The sequence below is a fragment of the Enoplosus armatus genome, chromosome 6 (assembly GCF_043641665.1).
Source record: "Enoplosus armatus isolate fEnoArm2 chromosome 6, fEnoArm2.hap1, whole genome shotgun sequence".
Classification (NCBI taxonomy): Eukaryota; Metazoa; Chordata; class Actinopteri; order Centrarchiformes; family Enoplosidae; genus Enoplosus; species Enoplosus armatus.
Genome location: NC_092185.1, coordinates 18,436,278 through 18,442,277, shown reverse-complemented (window position 1 = coordinate 18,442,277; position 6,000 = coordinate 18,436,278). Strand labels below are relative to the sequence as shown.

The following is a 6,000-nucleotide window of genomic DNA, read 5'->3' as shown; positions in this document are numbered from 1 at the left end:
CTGTGGACATAATCACTGACCACAAATATTTGGATTATATGTAAATTTGGTCAAATATAAAATTGGATTCTCTCTTGTAATTTTTGTGTTACTCAGTTTGTTTAATTTCTGCTTGTTTACTACTGTATATGCCTTACTGATGATTACAGTTTTTGCTCAGGTAATATGTTGTAAGCTGTAAATGTATTCTTACAGACACTTTTGACAAAGAAAAACGTGTAATTAATTGAACCTTTGGAATTGCCATGTACAAAAGAATAGCTGGTATGAATACTGTGTGCCTTTTCAAAACATTTTTGCGTTATTACCAATAGGTGGCACTCTTTTATTTTTGTTTAAACTGAAATAAGACAAACAGGGACTGTTGTGATATTACCTTGTCACAGGAACAGGAACTCAATTTATCATATTTTATTGAAGTTTGTCAGATCATGCACCTTTTAAGCCAATTTGAACTGTGCAATGCTTTTTAATGAAGTTGTGTTGTTTGTACTTGTATGCACTGAAGTGAATAATGCACTGGATGCATTTGTCTTTCCACACTGTTCACTTTTTTAAACTGTAGAGTTTGTATTGTATTGTATGTATTTTTATCCATATGGCTGATTAGATTTTGGCCAGTGCTTTGTGAAACTGTTTGGAACATTATGCTGTTCACCCTGCTATTTTGATTGTTACAGTTTTACTTTATTATTGTTTTAGGATTAAAGAGATGGTCACCTTAAACAAAAGCTCAGGAACTCAAGCAATGAAAACTAAACATTTTACTGGGAGGTATGGTGTTAAAAAATCCTTACTGCACCAGTGTGTACTTTGAAAATCTTAGCGGTCACATCCATTGTTTTTGTTTTGTTAATGTCCTCCATCTCTTCGTTGTACATTCCTCAAAGAAACAACATCGTTAGGTCACTCCCTGCGGCATATCTGGTCTGTCTATGGACATTTCCTGTGATGTTTAAATCACCAGAGGAGCACAAGCTTTATTTTCAGCTTCTAAAGGGCAGAATTTTCCATGAGGCAGGTACGTTCGTTTAGAGATAATTGATGTGTGTGGTTAGCCTGTAGATACTTTTAAGTCCATGTTTTATTTTTATTGTACCATAATGTACTTAATGATTGAAAGCGCTTGTGTTTTTAATGAAAACAAGAAAAACAAATAGTCACAAAGTTTTTGCATGTCTTTGAAATGCTTTATGAGATGGTTGCTGGTACAATGCAAAAATGTAAAAGGAGCAAGGATTTAACATTTGTATACCCTTCATTCTGTAAAGCAAATTGTGATTAAAGATGAACCCAACAGCCCAAAGTGTTTTACTCCCACCATAATGTTTGATAATGTTGATAATGTTCCAAGCTGATGTTGCTCAGAATATGCTAGTTTTAGTGTTGTGTAACATTTCACAAGCTAATTGATATCATTAAAAATATACCATGCACAATCTGTATGACGGCTACACTAAACACTGCGCTGCTGATAAATTCCTTGTGCAAATAGTTTCTGAATTGTTTGCATCAAATGGAAAGATCAAAAGAAGCCAACAGTAGAATATGCAGCATGCTGCAGAGGAGGACTGAGCTGGCACACCTCTGCATTATTCAGAGCAACCTTGAGGTTGCAGGTAGCTAAGTGCACCCTCAAAGGATGAATAAATAATGGCATTTCTGTTTCTTACTTCACAAGGAAAAAGCTTTTTACACAGAGACTTCAAAAAGTTCTAATTTTACAGCTCACATCAGGCCTACACTCGGGGGATTTGGTACAATATGGAGGTGTTTTTAAGGGCAATCATTTTCACACAGTACAGGACACTCCTGGCATGGTGGTAATAAAAGATTTAGTCAGCATGTAGGCTTCAATAAGCCTTGATATTTCTCACGTCTTACACAGTATTCCCTCCCCCTTTTTCCCGTTTCTCCATCTCTCCCCTCCACTCCTCCTCATCATCCTTGTTTCATGTCTCTCAGATCCAAAAATTGGATCTAAAAATAGATATGGCATTTTAATGGATCTTTGAGAGAGCTGGAGCCGTTATGATGGCAGTCCAACCTGCAAACACAAAATTAAAATAGGACAAAAGATAACTGGGTGATGCAAAATTAATGATGAGCTCAAATACTTATGTGCCAGTAAATCCACCATAATGGATTACACTGGGATATTTCAGCTTCTGGCTGTGGAGATAATAGGTTCTTTTTTAGCTGTCTTTGATAACATAAAACAGTCGCAAATGAGGATTTGTGCCTTATTACAGTAAGTGTAGGAACACACAGCCACACAGCTATGTAGGGTATGTATGTGTTGCCTTGACCTTCTTTAAGTTAAGACCTGTTAACTTTACACTGAAGCCGCATGAAGACTTCCAGACTTGACACTATATGGACTCCACTGTGCATGTAGCTGTGCAGTGCAATATTAGCAAGCTTGTGTGTCACTTGGCTGAACATCATTTGAAAAGTATGTTTATGTCAGTAAAGCTATGATGAACATTCAGTTTGTAGCAAGACAAAACACAAAGGCACAATGGCCCAGCAAATTAAAACAAAAAGACAAAGGCAAATACCCATCATCAAATTGCTAACAACAGGAGTGTGCTGAAGTACAAGAAATACACACATTTAATCAATCACTGTTCTTAAGTAGTTTTGAGGTTCTTGTGCTTTATCAAGTCCAACACTTTCTGAGGAACACTTCAGCTAAGCAGCTTGACGTTTTTTTGTTTGAGTTTGAGGGGTTAACATTTTGAATAGTTTTTGAATAATAATTACTCTTGACAAGCTGTAAATGCTTGGCCATTTCTCTGTGAACAATTAGGGCTTACATGTTTTTTTACAATGACAAATGTATGATAATGTTTGCTCTTGGAGGCAGTGATGGAAAGTAACTAAAGACACCTACTCAAGTGCAGTACTTAACCATAATTTTGAAGCACTTATACTTATTTAAGTATATCCATTTTCTTCCACTACTAGTTCATTACTTTTCAAAAAAAAAAATATTGTCCTATTAATCCACTACATGTATCATGTACTAATTACTTAACACATTGAGATGTTTCATACGAATCATATATATATGTATATATAATATGATGCATTGTTATAGACTAATCAACAGTATATACAATACTTAAAATTAGCTCCAGCTTCAGCAGTAAGATGCTAAAATTCTGTTAATACATCAATAGTAATTAACACTGACAGGGGCCATTGTATTGGCCTTACTTTTGTTACTTTACATACATGCTGCTGATAATACTTATGTACTTTTGATTTAAAAAAAGACTTGATTTGGTGAATATCCGCAATACAGTACCATGTAGCAGGTGTTGTACGTTGCTGCGGCCACAGGTGTCGCCAGGATCCCAGTATGACAGCAGCAGCCAGATGAACCGCAGCAGGAGGATCCAGTCCGCTCCACACTCTCCATGTTGAAACGGAGCAACTTCTCCTCCAGCCGATTCCAACCGTCCGCCACAGCCCGCCTGCTGCTCCGCTCAGCCCAGCTGTCTCGCCCAGCCCCGTGCTATGACGCTGGACTGGGAAGAAAGCTCGGGAACAACTGTATGAGCGCCACGCTGGTCGACACAGAGTGAGTTGACATTTAACTGTCTTACTAAACAACGCCAACACGGCGAGAAAGATAACTTGCTATTTTTAGCGAGCGTCTCTTGTGTTTCTTCAACTAACGTTAACGTATGTTTTATGTGCTAACTTACTTGAGCTAGCTAGCGGGGCGCAGATAGCATTAACTGGCAGAATGAGGAGGATTTGCCTTTTACTCAGGACACAGACGGTAGTTTTGAGCATCATAACGTCGCAATATTTGGAGCAATTTGTCTCAGTGGTGGCAGCAACGTTGCCTGTGTGTGTTTGGTGTGTCGTCCGGCTGGGTGGTGGCTAACGTTACAAGCTAGCTCCATATAGTAAACCCTCATCACCACGTTAGCAGACCATGCCCCATGCGGCAGCGGTTTGGCTGTCACTTGTTTGCATGGCAACCATGAACCTAGCCGATGACTAGGGTGGCGGTGACAAGCAAGGGCAAGTGCATCTGTATGTATTTCCTCATATTTAGTCGTTTTACCTTCCTGCCACCACCTGCTTCAAGTGTAAAGGGTTGGTAAATTGCACCAATCAAAAATGGATTGCGTTGTCGTAATATAACAGCGAAGGTGGTGGAGCAGTCATCGGAGGAATAAACCATAGCGATTAATGGTACTTCCAAACAACCTCCATTACTCAAGGGACTCATAATACTCAGCACATCGTCGGAAAGACGTGTTGCATGCAGTCTGTAACGTTTAGACATAATGCAGTGTGGCATTGTAGATGATTTAAAGGAGAGCGGTGAGGCCGGCACACGTTTAAATGTCAGATATATGCAGTGCAGGCCAAGACATCTTCAGCATGGTTTAAGTCCAGTGTTGCTGGTGTGATGCCAAAACTGTAACCTTTGACATGTGTTGACTACCAGCACTTTGCGACTTTCAACAGCCTTTTCTGCACAGACCTCTCTCAATTCATATTTAGAGAACTAGGAGCTGTAAATATTAATATTTGGAGTACTCGGTAATGTTGAGTCTTTTGAGATAGATTATGTAAAATTAAGCAACCTGTTGTTTCTTTTCATGACACAGCCTTTATAATGTGAATTTGACTTTTTTTGTCTAGAAATTAAGTGTCATAATAGAACTAGACAGATAAATCTAACAATGTTGGCTTATTGTAGACATATTGGTACCACAGTTAGTATATGTCAGCTGATAAGTAACAAGAAAAATGCAGTACAGAAATGCCAAATATTTAAAAACAGTGTCAACATTACATAGCTTTTCTACCAGAGAGCACGGAGAAGTTTATTTTTCATCTACAAAATGTCCTGCTCAGTACATATCTAGGTAACAACAACAAAAAAAGCGAACTTAAGAGATCCTAATCAAATATGTGTGTTTATGAAAAAATAAAGACTGTTGACCAATATATTAATATCAGATTTTTTTAACTCAGCCTCAAAAATCCAGTGTAGGTCGGGCTATACTTGTCATATTTTATCTCGATGAGATAATGCCACTTCGCCCCATCCATCTCTGTCTATTCCCAGTGCAGACAAAGATAGAAGAGCTCATCATCTTTAATCGTGTGGTATTATGTGGAGTTAGGCTTTTGCCAGAGATGAGAATAACACAGAAGTGCACTTTAGTTAATAGTTAAAAGGGTTACTAGAACGTGTCGGTCAAAAATACTGGAGGAAAATAATCTTGAGTGAAGGCAATCTAAGCACAAGAGGAAATGATTACCAGAGTGCTGGAAGTGAAATGTTGGGTGATATTTAGGAAATTGCAGCTGAGTGAGAAAAGACAGTTTAACAGTCTGTCTGTTGTTCCCCACTTTCTCTTTTTGTAAAAGCTCTGCTAAGACATTATTTGCTTTGTTCTCTCAGTCTTTCTGTTACCAGTCTGCACTTTCAGTTGACTCCATCCTTCAGAGAGGGTTATGCAGAACAATAAAGGCCTGATATCCTGTATTAGGATTCTCCATCAGACTGACACTGGACAAAAATTGATCTCATATTGAATGGCCGCAAAATGTCAAACTGCAAGTGGCGTCGGTAGCTGGAATGATAACATGCCAGGCAGTTGAAGGTCATTAATACTGCGTGGCCATTGGAAATAGGCCATGAGATCAATAACAACAGATTCTACTCCTATTTGCATATCTGGTTTTGTTCAAGTCTCTATTGCTTTAAATACTCCATGTCTAATACCCTTCATTAGATTGAGTATTACTCCTCTATAATCAAACAAATCAACATCTTTTTCATTTTTCCTGAGTTTTTCCAACTTAGCTTTTATGATGATGAGAGGTTTTTCTGCGCTGATCTGTTAACACCCAAAGTCTGGTCATGCCATGTGACTGTCTACCTTGCACTAATCAGGTGGGGATATTTAATGGAGTTGGTCCCTAAGCCTATCAACTAGAACTGTGGCTTTGCTCTGCCGT

At 38.4% G+C, this 6,000-nt stretch overlaps 1 protein-coding gene across 1 annotated transcript in view; it reads left to right on the top strand.

Annotated features, from left to right (window-relative positions):
* The first annotated feature begins 3,561 nt into the window (after nt 1-3,561).
* The window catches only part of osbpl5 (oxysterol binding protein-like 5), a 41,924-nt gene continuing 39,485 nt past the window's right edge, over nt 3,562-6,000 (top strand). The window contains exon 1 of the mRNA XM_070906817.1: nt 3,562-3,589. The gene's annotated coding sequence lies outside the window, so the exon portion shown is untranslated. The remainder of the gene's footprint in view (nt 3,590-6,000) is intronic.